The sequence below is a fragment of the Anarhichas minor genome, unplaced genomic scaffold, assembly GCF_050575085.1.
Source record: "Anarhichas minor isolate MPS153535 unplaced genomic scaffold, ASM5057508v1 ptg000004l, whole genome shotgun sequence".
Classification (NCBI taxonomy): domain Eukaryota; kingdom Metazoa; phylum Chordata; class Actinopteri; order Perciformes; family Anarhichadidae; genus Anarhichas; species Anarhichas minor.
Genome location: NW_027466450.1, coordinates 2,790,781 through 2,810,101, shown reverse-complemented (window position 1 = coordinate 2,810,101; position 19,321 = coordinate 2,790,781). Strand labels below are relative to the sequence as shown.

Below are 19,321 nucleotides of genomic sequence, written 5' to 3'. Positions count from 1 at the left end.
GCCACTTGTAATGCCACCTGAACCATAGAAATGGGGGCAGCATTTCACCTCTACTGCTGGGTTCATACAATCTGAAATTACAGTCGTCAGTTATAAAATAACTACGTGCTAACAAGCGGGCAGAATATGCAATATTCAACCAAACTACTGTAGCTCTTCATGTGTTCATGTTTACGTTAACTATCTGTGTGTTTGTGTTTGGTCCATGTAAACTATTGGCGTTTTCAGAACAAACAGTTCTGGACAATCGCTGCCCACATGGGGAGCTCCTACCAGAACTGCATACCTTCAAGGGCTTTCCTTCTGTTAGCATTCGCATCTCCAATATGAATGCTGAGGTGACGTAAAACGGAGAGCGCCTCTAGCACACATCTCAATCTGGTAGATTGGCAAGCAGCAAGTTCACTGCATTCGCTTCGAGCTCTATTAGCCTTTTAGTTATATAAGATTGAATTATCACAATGATATAAACACAAGCAAAATAGTTGTCACAAAATTACTTCTGTGGTTTCAGTTCCAAACGGCTTCCTCAGCCAAGTGGGTGTGCTTTGTGCTATTGTGTTAGCTGTTATGCTACTGGGTTAGCTGTTATGCTACTGGGTTAGCCGTTGTGCTACTGGGTTAGCTCGCTGAGCAGCAACTCCCTCTCGTTTTGTGGCTCACTGGATGTGTGCTCATGAACGAGTTAACTTCTTGGTTCACTATCGGTCCATTTGTCTGTATTTCCTTCAATTTGTTGGTGTTTAATGATTTTGTTTACACGGCTAACAGGTTTTTGAAACTTGAGTTTGCCGGTGCTCATGTGATCGACCAATCACTATACATTTATGTCACTCATGGTTTTTGTTGTGCTTGGAGAGTAAGTACTCTGATACAGGAGCTAAGAAGTCCTTCAAAACAGCATTCTAAGTTCTTGGAATGTGGACACAATTAAAAAGGAGGTTCTTAGAAGGTTTTAGAACTATGAATAGGTTCCTCTGGTCCTTTTGATAGTTTGTTTATTGGACTGAATCCAAAGTGTCAGAAAAGAGTAAACGACCCACGCCTTCATCTCGTTTTCCCCGCGGGCAGGAGACCACCCTCCCGGGAAGAGAGCTGAGGTTTACACTGGTTGAATTCGAGCTAACTGCTACCTGAAGGTGTCCTAAGTAAGTAAGTAAGATTTATTTATAAAGCGCTTTTTACAGACATAAGTCACAAAGTGCTTAACAGGGGCAGAATTAGAGACATAAAAAACACAATGTGACCATATAAGGGCCAATAATTTACATACACACTGAAAGAACAAAATTAAAACATGGTTTAAAAGCAGGCCTAGGACATGAGTTTTTAGTCGAATGCCAGTCTAAACAGATGTGTCTTGAGCTGATTCTGGAATGAATTCACAGAATGTGAGAAACGTAGGGGTGCAGGCAGAGCATTCCACAACCTTGGTGCGACTGCCTCAAAAGCTCGGTCACCACGGGTGCGTGGGACAGACAGAACACGTTTGACCTGAGAGCGCGGGCATGCTCATTTCAATAGATATCTCTGCAACAGAACACATAGGCGTCTTTCACATAACGTCACAACACTGTAACCTCTTCACATATTTTGAATGTAGAACAATAATTCTGTCCATATCTTACACGTTGCATCTTTAATCAGCTTCACTATGGCCCCATTCAATAAAGGCGGCATCAAGGCGGGACTGTTGCGCCGTTATTTCTATTATATGTTAGATTGTCTCTCTTTCTGTGTGTGTTTTTTTAAATAACTTATAGCAATCTATTCAGCCTATAAGAGGAATTTATCTTAAGTATCAAGCCACCATCACAATAGTTTCACCTTTGTGTGAGTGAAAGGAATAAAAGAACAGCAGGAATATCAAATTGTCTAGTAATCACAGGTATATCTGGATACAAAGAGTGCCAACGGGGCTCACTTTGCCACCAAAAAATAAATTAAAAGCAGGGCAACCAATTTCTTATAAGGAGGTGAAATAATGACCCATTTGGACCCCCCATAGTGTGTGTATAGGGTGTGCACCCCTCCAACTTGCTAACCATAGTCTTGTGTTATTACCATATCTACACACACACACACACACACACACACACACACACACACACACACACACACACACACACACACACACACACACACACACACACACAGAGACTTGTAGGGTCTTTCTTTGTCCTGTCTGTAGTCTGCAGTTTTTCTTGTCTACAGAACAGTGCTGGAAAAGCTTGTTAAACAGTGACATCCATTGACTCCCAGACCCCCCGCTGAGCACATCTCACTGCAGTTAGGGGCTTCATGGGAGCGAACCAGCCATCACTCCACTTCTTCAGAAAAGCTGTAGTCACCTCACAGAGCATGCATGTGCACTGATAAATAAACATAGGGCAGAGAGCAAAACATGTCATTAATAGAACAAGAGACGAGCAGGAGAAAAGTGAGAATATATATATATACAGTATATATATATACATTAAAACAAGAATCCAGTTAGATTAAACATGGCATTATTGGTATTCAAGCAGTGAGAAAGAAATGTCTCTGCTGTGTATAATTGCATACTTAATGCTACACCACTGCTAACCACCATGCTGTCCTCCCCTTGACAGTACATGAATACATTGCTGTTGATGCTGCTGGAAATATAGAAACTGTAATCTGCTTGAATTTAAATGAATTTTATAAAACTTATTTGGTTGTCTAACAAAAAGAAAAGCTACCTGTCCTTGACTCCAGCGGTTCTTCTTGTGCAAAGTATGTATTGATGTATAGATTATGTATATTTATACATATGTGTATCTGGGTTTTCAGAATAGAATGGGTTTCATCTGGGTTTGATCAGACTGACCTGAACTTCTGACCTCTGTGTTTCGCTGTACATTAGTTTCTAATTGATGTTCTTAGATTTTTAAAACACAACATGAATAACTAAAATAAAAAAGTAATAATTCAAAAGAAATTACTGCAACTTAATGAAACAGCTGGCCCCGTCTTACCGCTGCTGCTATTTCTGATAATATTGAAGAACATTTTTACATCTTTATCCAGATCACAGTATTACAACTAAACTCCCATTCAACTGACTGTTGAGCAATATTAAATAATAAGAAGGCTAAAACAGTAAAGTGATTGTATTTTAAAAGTTATTACGTGAGATATCTATTATTGTATAATATTGCATAATATAGGAGATGCTCTTATTGTTTCAGCTACAACAAATAGTCTGTCAAATATATTCAGCCAACAGGAATAGTTATTTAATGTACAATATCCCATGTTGGGGAAAGTTGTTAAGAGTACTCAAAAAAAGAAGAAAGAGATGTTATTTGATTTTACTTTAAATCACTTTCAAATAATGGCAGAAATTCTTCAAAGAATTATCTTTAAAAAAGCTGCTAATAAATCCCAGTGATGACAGTTAATTGCATCAATTAGGCTCATGATGTTACAGACTTAGAGCGTCTATAAAAACTTAATTTATGTAGCACCTTAAAAAAAGAGTTTATAAAGCACTTTGACAGACAAAAGCAAGATACAAGGCAATATAACTACAGACAGTGAGACCAAACAAAATCCAGATGAAACATTTTAAATTGAATCACAGATGGAACAACACACATCAACACCCAAAGCTCTCAACATTATGTATTTTGTAGATGAATGTCTTATTTAAATTGTCTCCAATTCTTTGGTCTCTGACTGAATTTTTGTTTTTTGTTACAGGTGTCTAAGTCCAAGTGAACTTGAGGTTTAATGGCATCACTTTTTCTTATTTTACCTGTGAGAATGGACAGACATTACCAAAGTGTGCAACAGTATCTCTGACACGTTTTTAAACCTTACCGCTAATACAGCAGATGTTGTCGTTGGAAATGAGAGGCAGCAAGTACTGGCGAGGTGCTGCCTTATGTCCGCAGATATTGGCAGCTATAGAGTTAAATGGTGGTACAACTAGTGTCAGAGTTTGTGTATTCTTGTATTTGTTTTCTTTACAAATGTGCAAGGATGGATCTGTGTGTGTGTGTGTGTGTGTGTGTGTGTGTGTGTGTGTGTGTGTGTGTGTGTGTGTGTGTGTGTGTGTGTGTGTGTGCATGTTGTTTTCCCTGCAGGAGGTCAGAACACTACGGTGCTGACTGCCTGTGAAGGATTATTATGGGATTAGGGGTGTCTCGGTTACCACGGTGAGATGATAATCACAGTGGCTGTCCTCTGATCTCTACAGGGATAGCAGCGTCAATCAAACTGGAGACACTTAGAGATGAGAGGGAACACTGCTGGGAGTGTGAACACGTGTGTGATGTTGTTAGGTGTTACATGTTGTGCCAATGTGTTGATATTTTGTGTGAAACAGCTGTCAGGGGGGGGGGGGGGGGGGGGGGGGGGGGAGTTTTTTTTTTTTCATCTCGCCAGCAGATGAGTGAATTTATGTTTTATGGAAATAAAATATGGCCCTCACCTCCCTCCCTCCGTGCCTCCAGATGGTCCCTGTGGAGAGAGGGTGATTATCTGGCCCATCTGAGCCAGGGAACCTGAGAGTGTTGATGTTGGGTGGGCAGTGCAGTGCCACGCCAAGCCTCCTGTCCCCAGGAGCCTGAATACGATCCCCTTTACCTGCCCCCTGTCTCTGGTCCTCCCCCTCCCTCCTCCACCCCTCCACCGGCTAGACTTACAGCGACTCCCCCCCCCCCCTCCTCCTCCTCCTCCTCCTCCCCCTGTCTCCACCCTGGGATAGACTTTCTTCCACCTGACAAGGCTTGGCCTGGATTACTGGAATACCTGGACAGGTAAGTCTACTGAGAAAGGTCTCAAGTGCATGCATGCATTTGTATGAGGCAGAGAAGGAGAGAGGGAACGAAAGAGTCAGTGATGCTTAGCAACCTATCAGGAGCAAAACAGCAACATGGTTGCTGGGAACTTGGCAGGGCACTCTGTTCCAAAGTCCTCTTTAGTAATCCCATGAATAAATAACCAGGGGTCGCCAGCTCTGTTAATAAAGTCTTCCTCGTTTTGATTTTCAATCTACTCTCCCTCCTTTCTCTCCCCTTCTCACTCCATCTTTCTCGTCCGCTGGCTAATTAGGCCAGGTCTTCGGTTTCCCTGTCATGTGTGTGATATGAGTTTATCAGAGCGGCCTGTCAGGCTGCAGGGGTCAGAGAACGGTGTTGTTGGACCAGCATGCAGCCTGAGCCCCGGGACAAGCTCAGCAATAAGAGAGAAGCAAACCAGCGAACGGATCAGAACTAGAAAAAAAGATCCAATAGTTTTGTTTTCAAGCTCAGAGACGCTGCAGAAAGACTCAGCAGATGACAAGAATTCATTTCAGAAAACAAGTACCAATAGGCCTGCTATTTCATTCAAAACTAGCTTAAGGTCATCTCATGCAGTGCTTGATGTGACACCAAATAAAAACACAAATTGATCTGTAGAGCACTTTTTGTGTTTGAGGACTTGTCTTAAAATGAAGGGGGCTCCCTGTGTTCACTGTATTTTATCCCTGAAAGGATTTAAAAAGAAATAATATATGTATTGTTTCATTCTGAAGCACTTTGTAGTACAATTTGGCATTTCCAGTTGGTCAAAGAAACTGAGAATAAGATGACAGCCTTATCATTAATTGAACTTCACTTTCTTTCTATTGTTATTTCTAGGTTTTATTCTCCAATCCAAAGGGATTCAGATGAATAAATACTTGATTTGGTCTTTCTGAAGGAATTCAAAATACATGTTTTATTTCTTTCCTTCTTGGAGCATATTTAAAAAAATGTATTTAAATATTTAGCTTGGTCTCTTGCTTCGAGTTGAATATTTTTTTTAATGTAATGTAAATACTCAAGTAGCTAATAGCTTGAGATCGATAATTATCATCATTGGATGGAGCTGATATCATTGTAACCATTGATATATACAAACTATATCTGTAAACTATATCTGTATTGTATTGTAATGTTGCTGTTGATCCAATATATGTTTACATCATATATTATAGACGATGTTGTTTTTTCAAAAATCTGGCATTTTACATGAAATAATTGGGTTCTTTTGAAAGATTCAGTTATTTAGAAAAATTACAAAATTCCCACTTGGCTTCATAAAGTCTGTCTTTGTGGGAGCTCTTCCAAACTCATAATTTAATAAAACCCAAATGACTTATTCAATATGGTATATTAGTGACGAAACAGGTAATTGTTTCTGTCCAGCAACGGTTATCTTTCCCTTGCAACAGATTTGAGCTCCATCGGGGAAAAAAAGGATTTCTTTCATCTGAGGCACAATTTAAAAAAAATGTTTCTCTGAGTGGAATCAATGTAGCAGTATTACTGCCTTACAACTTCAATTTGAATTGTATTTTCTTGTAAAGCATTCCATGATATTATCATTTGTCCTTAAAGATTGGTTCAAATCTTCCTAATTTCAAATTACCACCAGTTGTGTTAGATTTCGGATTCATTTGAGATCTTGTTTGTGCATTCAAGAGAGGGCAGTGTAACCACACATGCGGGGTGTGCTTGAGGCTTTCCTCTATTTCAGTGTCTATCTCTCACACATACAATGTTACTATTTCTATACAACTCATGTTGGCTACATCTACGTTTGTTCCACTCTTCATCATTGCAAATCGGACCTTTCTGGCAGCAACTTGTTTTTTGTGTTTTCAACTGACATTTGTCAAGGCAAAATGGGAAGTAAATAAAACGTAATAAGTACGACTAATATAATTTCAAAAGACGTTTCTAAAGTCAAGAGTGAAAAACCCAGTGGTCAAGCTGTGAGGAAAAAGCTGCGCCTGGTAATTGCTGCAACACCCACTGACCTCGTGCATCAGCATACCCGACGACCACATGTAAGAAAATTGCTTCAGAGTCGGTGTGTTATTGTTTCAGTGATCGCAGAGAGGTTGCTTTTCCTGGCCCTGGGTGGCATCATTAACACAGTCTGGAGTAACGCGTTTAAATCAGATGGCATTGTCACAGGTGTAACTACTGCTGTTCATGCATGTGATTAATGTCCCCTTTTTTGATTAATTTCCTACGTTGGCTGTGAAGCACTCGCATTTGTGATTAATGATCCTGCAGCCTCGTGTAATATAATGGTGGCTTGGTACATATTGTGTGTGTGTGCGTGCGTATGTGTGTTCTCTTTATGGCTGGTGCCAGCGTGTAGCATCCTTCAAATCCCGGTTCAGTCAATGGGCACAGGCAAAGTTCAGGCGACAGGAAATCATGCACAACACTTGGAACTCTCCATGTCTTAAAAGCAGAGTCTGTCTCACTGTGAAGTCACGATAGGGGCGATATATTGGGCTTTCCTGCTGTAGTTAATCTTGGAGACAAAGACACAGAAACTGGCACAGCCCTTGTATGTGAAGTTAGTTGCAGGCTGATACATAAAGCCACATACACTGACGCAGCTCCGGTCCCATGGGTCTAAGCTTCTATCTCTGCCTGAGGGCTGGGAAGGGTGTGACCAAGATGCTGCAAAACCACAGCCTCACACTCTTCCCCTGTTCACAAAAGTGAAGGGCGAGGAAATGCGTAAACAGCTTGGTTATACTCGCTCACTGTTGACCTTTTGACGTCTAAGTCAATATTCTCTCTTCTCTCCCTCTCGGGCTTCTTCCCTCTACACCCCACCTTCCCCGTCTCCCCGGCGGTGACAGAGTCGGAGGACACAGCGGTCTGTAATTAGCTGGTTGACCCCGGGGTTGGGTTGTGTGACCCCGGCAGCCGCGAAGCGCACATCCAGCCTGATCAGATGAGTAGTTCTGAGGGATCAGTGGTTGAAAGACAGCCGCCTCCTCGCCTGAGCCAACCCAGTCACATTAGCCAGCGCGGCCGAGACGGGCACAGTTACAGGAGCCCAGCTGCCGAGCCCAAACAGAGTCACAAACACCTGTCTGGGTAGAGTACAAACATACAGACACATGCGTTTCAACATCCGCGGACACCGATGTGTGCTGCAAAACATGTTACCTGCCACCACTCAAGGAAAGGAGTAGGGGGGGGGGGGGGAGGGGGTGGTGGTGGGGGGCTGAGGCGTAACCTGACCCAGGTAGGGGAAGGAGAGGGGGGGGGGCAAGGGGATGGGAGGGGAGGGAGGGGCAGTGCTGGCCCTTGGTCAAGTGCCTTGTATTCCACAAACAGGCCGCATCCAGTTACACTCTACCTGAGACACCGAGCCTGAGGAGAGGATTCAAAGAAAAGCACCTCCCTCCCTTTGGTGCACCTTCTTTGGCTAATGGAGATTTCACTCTTCGAAAATACATTCTGATTTCCTCCCTGAGCATGTGTCCAGGGATTTAGTGAAAATCAAGACATGCTCCTTTCTTCTCAGTCAGTTTATGAGTAATTGTGTGTTGTTGATGTTTTTTTTTTCTTTGCAGCTGCAGAAGTATTAAAAGCATTTGCCGCCGCAGAGGTACCTCCGAGCAGGTTGATAATTGGTAAATGTGGCTCAGCTGTGTTTGCTGTCTCTGCTGCTCACGACACTAATTAAAAGCAGCGCGACGGGAGAAAGGGAGAGAGTGTCATCAAGGACACGCTGGGAGACGTTCACCTGAGAAGGCACAGTCACCGATGCTGCGGGCAACATCAGCATGACCCGAACGCCGGCGCCGTTTGAAGTTGTGACAGAGAGAAAAGAGAGACAAAAGTGTCTGGATCTGAGACTACCGCCCTTGGGGTAAATAAAGAGATAGGAAGAAATAGAGAGGGCGCATGAAAAGAGCGTGAGGAGATGGAGACATGCAGAGAGACGAGGTTAATAAGAAACAGTTTTTTCTAGATTCAGAGGAAAAGGCGGAGAGAAGAGAAAGCGAAAGGGAGAATCTCTTTAAAAGTTAAGGCCTCCTCTTTCGGATACTTATTGTTTAGTCTCACTTTCCGTTGCTCGGCCCTCATTCATTTCTACCTCTTTACCTCTCTCAACTCATCATGTTTACGCAAGCTGTTACTGCAATTTCCCTGTTGTCAAACCCCTCTGCTGTTTTTCCTCCTTCTTTCCCCTCTTCCTTTGTCTGTTTCCTGCTGGTTGGAAATCTGCAAGGCTTGCTCATCGGCGCCAGCCTCTGTTAATCCCCTCCCAAAGCACCTTAGCAACGCTAGGAATTTAGAGATGCTAAAAAAAAAAAACACACGACGACAACGACAACAACTGTTCTTAACACTGGGCTCATATTGGCAAGAGTGGCCACATCTTGAGATGTGCGTGTGTTTTCCATAAGTAGTTCAGAACAGTCTGGAAGGGTGTGATAACCAAGGATCTCTCAAGAGTGTGTGTGCCGTGTGTGTGCCATGTGTGTGCGTCTGAATGTGTGTGTGTGTGTGTGTGTGTGTGTGTGTGTGTGCGCACAGAGTGGGAGTGTATGTTTATGTGATATAGTTCCTATAACACCAGCAACCTGGTAATCACTGCATGTAGTCACCTGAGATGCTCATTATCTAGTCCCTGTACACGTTCTGTCTGTGCCTGTTCACCCAGTCTTTACCTCAGCACACACACACACACACACACACACACACACACACACACACACGCACACACACACACACACACACACACACACGCGCACACACACACACACACACACAGCTGGACTCTTCTCTCACCAGTGTTCGTCTTTGTGCGGTTGGTTGCACACACCTGAACGAGTCAACGATAGACCGAGAGGCTGAGCAAAATATAAATGACTTGTGTTATTACGGGCCTAACTTTGATGTAAGCCAAATGCCTTGATGGAAAAAAAGAAAAAAGAAAATCAATAAAGCAAGGTTACAACGCTCACAGCAATTATGCCGTTAGTTATTTTTCATTTGTTGGCTTTTGCGGTTTTCACACATCAACACACATCACCCCCCCCCCCCACCTCTCTCTTTCTCTCTATCTAAAATCAATTACTAAGGGGCGATGGTAAATTAATTGAGGGCGCATTTAAGCCTTGAAATTAACACATAGTTTAAATGTTAAAACTTTTCCATAACTTCTCACTTTGAAGTATTAATTTACCTCCCAAATTGAATGTGGAAAAAAAAAGACATGAAGCACAATAATTTATTCTTAGGCAGAAATAAGATGCAAGATTTTATTTAATATGTAATCCCTTTTTTTTTCCAGCTAAAGCTAACACAACAGTAAAACAGACGGTACAATGAACGTGTATAGTAAAAGATGTGTCTCACAAGAGGACAGTTAATCCGTGAAGAAAACTGTACAAATAGTGGGCTTTTTTTGAAAATGTAAAATAGAAATATTCATGACATGTCACTTCATGCACTGGAAAGATGTCAATTGACACCTAAGATGATATGTGAATAATAAATGTTTACTTTCTTTCTGCTTCTTTAGATAAAAGAGGTTTGAATTAAAATGAAAACGACCTGTTTCACACTGACTGAGGCTTCTCTCTATTGATGCTCTGGTCCCTAGTGCCAGATCAGTACACGTTTCTCATTGGGCTGGTCACACGGCACATTAAATACACTGAAGGCTGTAGAAATATTCATTACAGGCATTTTGACGGATTTTACAAATCTGAAAATGCAGCGGGTTCTTGGAAAACATGCCAACTGAGGGACTAAGAGTATTAAGACAGTGAAGCTGGCTCCAGTAAAAGGGAATGGGAAACGAGAGCTGTTTATTGTTTTTGCTGAGATGGGGGAAATATAGGGCTGGGGTTGTTTTTTTTAATTTTTTACTGTCGATTTTCATGGCCGACCTTTAGGTAAGCCACATAAGATAAAAAGATCAAATAAAATCTCCACATACTCCGAAACCAGACACTGTACTTAGATACAAAACATTGGTCAATAGGAGAAAAGGGTCGTGTGATTAAGGGGTTTAGAGGAGGTAGCATCACATGGGAAAGAGTGAATGGAGGAAATTTGGGGCTTTTTTCGCCCACAGCACCTATGTTCTAGTGCTCGTCATAATGATGGCCTGCCAGCAGAGGAGACGAGGTGCTATCTGTTAATCACAGGCCCCTCAGTGATCCATGTCCACTGGTGATAGCCATGATGGACAGTTTGCTGGAAGAGAGAGACAGACAGAGAAAGAGGGAGATGGACAAAGAGAGGATATTGATTTGTAGGGATATCAAATGTCAAAAGTCAATAAATAAAGACACAGCAGAACACAGCAAACAGCGCCCCGTAGTTTCATATGTAGGGTTTGTGCTACAACAAATACATGTGCACAATATGTACATGTGTGTATTCATTGATAGAAAGAGACACACAAGTACATGGTTCTTTTAACTGAATGCATAACAGCCAGCAGGTTATCAATTCAATTACAAATGACTCAAATGTATCCCGCACCTTAAACAGTCTGATAGCTGACAACAATCTAATGGCTCCGGAAACAAATTGAGTAGGGTTATAATCATTAAAAACTATTTATCTGTTCCTCTTGGACATATTGCTGTGACATACACATCTTTCACTTGTTCCAATCTGACCTATCTAAACGACCCGGTTTGTTGATCACTTGACCCCGCAGAGTTCAAAGGTCGGCCGGTTCAAACAGCTATCAGCGCGCAGCAGGCACCATAAAACCGCTGTTTCTTATTTGAACCATTTGACCCCACATTAACCTCATTCTCTACTGCCCTGAGAATTATCACCTGCCTCAGAGGAGCAGAAATCCTTTGCAGCATCTGGTGGGTACGCATGTGTGCGGGCCAGCGATAGAGAAGCACTGCAGGTGTGCTGTACACCACACGCTATTGAGCGAATTGTTGAGTTAGCGGGAGCCAGTGAGCGCAAGAGCCTGCCAGTCAAACGGCGAGCTATTTGTAATGTGTTCAAGACTAAGAGTCCACAGCCGTACTTCAGCACAGCGACGCTTTGAGGGAAATGCTAAAGTCAGCAGGCTAACATGCTCACGATGTTCACATATTGTAGAGATGGGATGGATTCCCCTGTTAAACTCTTGCAAGTGTTCATCAAGACAGTTGTAAGATTACAGAGTTGGTCGGTTAAAAATACTTGATAATACAATTAAATGGAGATTTCATTACATTGAACAAATAGGCTTTGGCTGATAAGAGGCATCCATGTTTTTTTGATTTTCAGGCACTTCCGTATTTTTAAGCGACAAGTCGGATATGTTAGAGGATTCCCAGTCGTAATTACAATTCTAATGACTTGTAAATGACATTATTTACAAGTCATAAATACATCAACCCCATGATATGACGTGATTGCAGCATCATGTTCTACAGGTATGATGTTTACTAGGGTCAGCAACTTAGTTTAGCGCATTAGTATGCTAACATTTTGCTCCAAACACAAAGTACAGCTAAGTTAAGGTTGGCAAATATTTACTCAAATTTTGACCTGATGATGCCAATTGCCAAAGTGATAACAATTCATTGTGAAGGGAACATGAATTGTGTCACAATTTTCATAACTATCCATCAATATGTTGACACATTTCACTAGAAAACACAAAGGTGAACGTCGTGGTGGCGCAAGAGGAAAAGGAAGGAAGTCAGGAAAAGTCCCTTCGATACATCATCTGAGAACCATGAATGCCATTCACAAAATGTTGTGTACATCATTGGTCTCCCTACTCCCAACCTTCCAGCCCTCATTGATACTGCCATCACACGCAAAGCACTGAGCATAGCACGTGACACCAGCCGCCCCGAACTCATGCTTCACTCTACTCCAATCCAGCCGCAGATACAGATCTCTGATCGGCAAGAAAGCATGCTCCAGTAATAGCTTCATCCCCTCTGTCATCAACAAACTGTAGCAGTAACACTCAATAGTCTCATATTCCTGTGACTGTATTGTGTTCCTTGTGGCAATGTTTTTGTGGTTGATGTTCATTAATTGTTCATTAATGGTGTATACACGCTGTGGAAACTAGTAATAGAGTAAAAGTCACGGGATCTGCGAAGGATTAATCGTTTGGGGACCATGAATTTAATCAAGATATTTTACTAAGGACCGAGGTGAAGAGACAGAGAGACTGAAGTAGAGCATTTCACCTGCTGGAAAGAGTCTGTTCAAGTGGGAGAGATGGAAGAACAAGAAAGAAAGTAATACTAGTCTGCAGGAGGCGCCATTACTTTCAAACTATTCTTCCTCACCTCTTAAGCCGGAAAAAAGTACCAGCAAAGTGTGGCCTGCAGCGAGCTGCCATGCAATGTGTATGGAAAGCTGCGGCGGAGGCTCCGAGCTCAGTGAGCTGCACTCGTTTCATTTGCGTTTGAAATGCGACCAAACTACAAAGTGGGGGTAGTTCAATTTGTGACAGCTAATTGGGGCCAGAGAATACCGGCAGCCAATGCGTTAACAGAGTGCTGTGACACGTTGACCTATATTGAAAAGAATTTCTTCCCGCCTGAAACACATGAACATAGCCGCGGAAAAATGCAATATACAATGAAGCTGCTCCTTCATTGCTGCTTAGTGTGTTTCCGGCATTGAAGTGTGTGTTATACATTTGGTTCTGTCTGAGAAACGTATATTATCAATGCTCTCGCTGGTCGAAAATAAAATTCTGATGACTCAATTCTGACGCAAGGTCTATTGTGTAAGTGAGGAACATCAAGCCACTTCACTTCATTAACATTATATTCAAAATTCAGACTTTTACTCCTGGGCACCTGGAATAGTTTGACCCGTGCTGTCAAGGAAACTCGTTCAAACTCTTTTCGGAGGCACTTAAAGACACAAATATTGGGCCAAAGAGCCTTCCTTCAAGTGCAAAAACAGGATTGTAGCGGATACTTAAAACTTATCGTGTGACCCTTCGTTGCTGTTCTGATTGCCATGGATCATTGGGACACTGGCACCAAAGTTTGTCTGACCTGAAAAGGGCACACAGAGACCCTGAGAAAATGGAGTTTAACTTTAAAAGACCCATGCTCCTGTAATTCTTCTTTTGAATTTAGAGATGATTTCAAGTATTTGAAGGGGTAGTTAAAGTCCCATGTGTTCATACGAGAGACCTGTTTGTTCATGTGCCTTTTCAGGCCACGTATACTGTATATCTATGTGATCCCATCGGGGTAGTCTACATGAGAGTGTGAGAGTTTCCTCTCCGACACGTCTCTGCGTGGGACTAGCGTGCCTCATTCTCATGCGATTCATTGCATCTTCTTTATGATCCTCTGGTGGGGAATGAGAGGTACGCTGGCTGTAGAGGCACTGATTACTCGTCCTTGGGTTCTTGCCTGATTGTCTGGCTGCTAGTGCTTCTTGCCCTGTTGGACGTATTTCTTTAGCGACGTAGCTGCATACTGAGATCTCAGCAATTACTTTGGCGAGTACAAAGTTAATACTGTAGAACTGATGGCCAGAGCTACAAAAGTAAAAAAGCCAAGTTTGTATGAAACGCCAGTTTTCCGAGCACACCTGCTAAGGGCTGCAGTGCTGTACATACGGTTTAAAGGGCTGGGTAAAGTGGAATATAAATTGAGGGGTATGGCGAGCAATAAAACACATTGCCGCTCCGCGACTTGGCCGGCGGTGGAGGCGGTCACAGAGCCGAATGGTTTGTAAAAGGGAAAGCCGTAATGACTGGACTACACGTTCACACGCTGGACGCCGACACGGTTGCGTTACACGTCACGCTGGCGTGAGTACGTCCGCAACTTGTTGCAAATCTGTTCTGTGGCACGGTTCTTTGCAATGACAACGGTACACATAAAAACGGCCGCTGCACTGACCAGCCCAAGATTGTGTCTCTGCAGACACTGTTAACTGCTTAGCACTTCTTAAACTTAAGCTTACAACCCTCTAAAATGAATCCAATGCAGAAGTGTCTTAAACTTGCATTCTTTCTACTGGCCATTAGGGGGCGACTCCTCTGGTTGCAAAAATAAATCAGATTCTATAGAAGTCTATGAGAAAATGACTCTACTTCTCACTTCATTTCTTACCTCAGTAAACATTGTGGACATGAGTTTATGGTCTCAATCGCTAGTTTCAAGTCTTCTTCAATACAGCATGATGTTCATTTAAAAGAATCATGGTCCCTTTTAGAGGGATATAAAGATAGGATGCTACCGCTACCAGAGCCGTATGCGGCGTCTCTACGTCACCTCTCCGCAGTGAAAATATAGTCACTTCCGTTCACTGGTTCCAAAACGTCAAGATGGCGACGGCCATAATCCAGGAAGACAACAGCCAAAACGCCAAACTCAAGGCTTCAAAATGACAGTCCACAAACCAATGGGTGACGTCACTACATCCACTTCTTGCATACAGTCTATGCTCAAAGCGCCATCAAACTCGAGCAGCTCGGACTGGGGTGGAAGGACCGCGCGGTGTAATTTGTGTCTCTTTTGAGGCATCACATGTCAAATTGAAATGTAGTTTAAGCAAGAATGTCAGTAAAATCTGTATTGATCTGTAATAACTCTTTCAGTTACTTGAGAAATCTCACTCTTCCTACCAGTAAGTGATAAAACATAGCTACCGTCCATCTCTTCGGTTATAAACCTGTTTATAAGGTTGTATGCTGGATGCCCCCGACCCACACTTCAAAACTCATTCTGGGGCTGATGCGTGTAACACAACAGAGTCACTGTCGTGTATGTGCGTGTAGGCATGCTGGCTGTCCCTTTTACACTGACGTTAATTCGGCTCTGTGACTTCCTTCGGATCCGCTGCCGGCTTAATGTCAGAACAACTCTGTGCCCCGCGTTCTGTGTTTGTACCTTTTACATTAGTCGAGGCAGAATAACTGCACGGGCTGTGTGAAAGGGGCTTTAGTCTGTCTGCTGTCCGGTGCTGGACAGCTAGTGCACGAGATGCGGGTTTATCGGAACTTGTTTGCTTAAAACAACTTCCTGCTGTGGCTGGAAATTAAGTTGATGACTTTGCTGGCATGAAAACCAAGAGAATGAGTTCAAACAAGTGAAAAGGTCTGTTAGAGCGGAGGGAAGCCTCGGAGCTCGGTGAAAACTTTCGGTGGGTTTGTCGAGTGACCTCGAATCACACTTCCCAGTAATCTGATCCACCTCTTGGTATAAATATGTCGATTAGTGACGCTTTAACCATTCTTGAGCACAGAGGTACGAATCATTATTGTCATAAGAGTTGTTTTGTAATTTTGTGGATCTGTTACTTGTTCATAAGACACACACGCACGCACACACACACACACACACACACACACACACACACACACACACACACACACACACATATATATATATTCAGTATACAGAACACTTTGTATTTCATCTGTTTGCAGATAAAAAGTTCTTTATTTTGTATTTAATGAAGAGTAATTAAGGCAGGAAAACTTTTCCTACAAGAGTTTCACGGTCCTCTTAACAAAGCCCCTTTGTGTGAGACTACGTTTATATCAGCTGAGCTTCGACTTATTTCACTATACAAGGCTGCTAACTTTCAGATACATGTACAGTCTGCTGGGTTTTTGAGATCATAATACTTTACAGAATAAATGTCTTAAAATCAAAACATATATTAAAAAGACATTTAGTAAGCTATAGTTCACCTGATTAAATAGGCGTATACCTTGCAGAAACTTTGGAACATAGACCATAATAAAGTTGACAGAAAATATAACGGAGCACTAAAATGACTTAGTAAAATGAGAATTTCTGTTTTTAAATACAGATATACAGTATATGGCTAATTAAATTGTCCATGGGTGTGCTGGGGGACTCATGACCTCAGTACAATCCTGGCTTTAGCCCTGATTGAGAGTCTCCTCGTCCTTTCATTCGGTGATGGACGGTGAGGCCACTCAGTATGCTGCACCCCAACCCCCCAAACATCCATCTTCTTCCAAACTTATTCTTTCCTTTCTCCTCGTTCCTCCAAAAAAACTCCCCGGTTCCCGCGGAGCGGCTGGTTTTGTGTGGCCCCCCCCAGCACTGTCCCGTTTTTTATCACTTCTCTGACGGGTTACCCCGGTCCCCCTCGCACCTGCGCCGCTCCCAGGTCCCTACAGGAATGCGCTGGGGCTTGTAATCGCCTTTGTGGGGGCCATTGAGTTGTACGGCTGACTGAAACTTCCCAACCTCACAGCGAGCTGGCCGCTGAATGGGGCTCAGCGTGGGGCGGCTCTGCAAACCACGGCCGCTGCCAAATTCCTACAGTGGCGCTCCACAATCACTCCCACACAGGCCCCGATACAGGCTACCGCCAGGCAGAAGGGACGGGGAGGGGCGGTGGGCCGGGACGTGGTGGTGGTGCGTGTGTGTGTGTGTGTGTGTGTGTGTGTGTGTGTGTGTGTGTGTGTGTGTGTGTGTGTGTGTGTGTGTGTGTGTGTATGTATGTATTGGGCAGAGAGATGGTAAAGTCTACATTTAACTCCATACAAAACAGTCACTTTTTGCTTCACATCGCAAATCTGGATGGGCATGCAAACATTTCTTGTTTTTTTTTGTCACTTTTCGATTTGTCGATAAAGGGGAAACAGTGATTTAGGTCAACAATACACCAAATGTCTTTTTTTTTCTTTTTCTTTCATTTTGATATCTCACCTCTTGTCAAAAAGTCCCAGTGCAGATGTTATTCCAACAACGGAGAAATCTGAAAAATACAAAACAAAAAATAGAAAATAAAAAAGGCGTTTGAATGCTTGACAAAGTTTGAAAATAAAGCAATTTCTCATAACTTTCAGGACATTTGTGCCGCGTTTCGGTGCATTAGGTCCGTGTGCCGGCATATAGCGCGGTAGCTGTGGGTAGATAGAGCAGCACTGCAGGATTAAGAGGCAGCAAGATTGTTAAACATGTCAACGTGTAATTGCACGATAAGGCCCTTCCGAGGAATTCATTGGCCCAGTTGCTTTCTCTATTCCGCGCTAATCTCGCCCGGCACATTCGCTCTGTGCAATCTGTCTCCATAATCTTCTGTGACAGAGCGGGCGACGAGAGCAGCCTGTTTGGTAATTTTTTTTAGGAAAATATGCAGAGGCGTGATAAAGTGACGCTAATTATCCCCATTTAGGACAGGGAGTGCAAGGGATCGGGGCTTTATACGAGCAACCGAGTGTGCGCTGGTGCTGATGGCCTCCTAGCACGGAATATATCGGTGGCTACAAGATAAGAGCATCGCGCGGTGGAGAGATTTATTGGCCGGCCAGCTAAACACACACGAACACGCGCGCATGCACAGGCACACACACGCACACACGAACACACTCACACACACAAATACACCCTGCTGCCTCGGAGCCTTTATGCGTTGCACCCTACACTTACCCCTCTTCCACCTCAAGGTGTAATTTATTCGGGTTAAATTTGCCAGAACGCTCCTCTTTTAGCCAGGCGATGCGCCGTGACGCGCTCCGCCTCTCCGTGCTTTCAGTGCTAATCCGCATCTCTTCACATCAACAGATAAGATAGAAACAGATGCAAAACGCACGAGGAGGCCATCCCATGCCATACGGCGCGCGCTACAGTGCGGAGAGATGTCTCCATAGATGCGATTTTTTGTTGGGGGGGGGGGGGGGGGGGAAACAAATTTCCAGACATTGTTCCTCTGATTTCTTTCAACAGATTAATGCTCAGCCAAACGTTACACGCTTTACTATGAGGCCTAACAGGTTTAATTGACATACCATGCAAGTCTTCATCAGTGTGAAATAGGCCCTTTAACTATGTATTTGAGATTAATTGATTTTAAAATGCCTAAGTAGGCATCATTTTTCCTCATTTGCATGTGTATGGCTGTTAGCCTGTATCTACATATGCGACCTACAGGCAATAAAAAAAAGATATATATACATGTCAAACCCAGCTGCGGCCTGTCAAAAAGTGACGTCATGTTCAGACCAATTTTTCATTATTTAAAAAATTAAATATCTGAATGACATATCTGTTCTCTCAAACATGTCTGATCCGCAATGAAGGTGCTTTTGTACAAAGGTGACAAAAGGTCCTCTCAAATCAAACATCTATAACTTTGAAATTCTGATGAGTCATCAGTAACCCCATTGTCACGAGCGTGCCTGGCCAGTGGGAAGTTTAAGTCCAGTCTGCGCAACATTTAGGCCGTATTGTTTTTTTTTTGTCGTGCACGTCGTTAGATGTGCGCATGTTGAAGATGCACGCATTCAATCTGGAATTATTTCATGCTCTGCTTTGTGCTGTGAGTGCAACCGAGTTGGACTATAATATATTTTTCTTCCCTGCAAGTCTCTTGTAGTTTCATAAAACATGAATGTATTGTTGCCTCGTGTAGTTTTCCCGGTTCCCTTTACTTTCCTGCCTCTCAGCTAAACTAAAAGATGATGGGACTATGCAATGAGGATAAAACCGTGGGTAAAATAACAGTTATTAAATGTGTCATTTTGAGCACTGCTCCATTGATAGCAAGATTTAGAT

At 43.0% G+C, this 19,321-nt stretch overlaps 1 long non-coding RNA gene across 1 annotated transcript; it reads right to left on the bottom strand.

The window, feature by feature from the left end:
* Nucleotides 1-10,067: 10,067 nt before the first annotated feature.
* Nucleotides 10,068-18,187, bottom strand: LOC142965319 (uncharacterized). Its single transcript, XR_012957646.1, has 2 exons — nucleotides 17,474-18,187; nucleotides 10,068-11,024 (listed from the first exon to the last, which is right to left on the bottom strand). It is a non-coding gene; the product is annotated as an uncharacterized LOC142965319 (long non-coding RNA).
* Nucleotides 18,188-19,321: the final 1,134 nt, after the last annotated feature.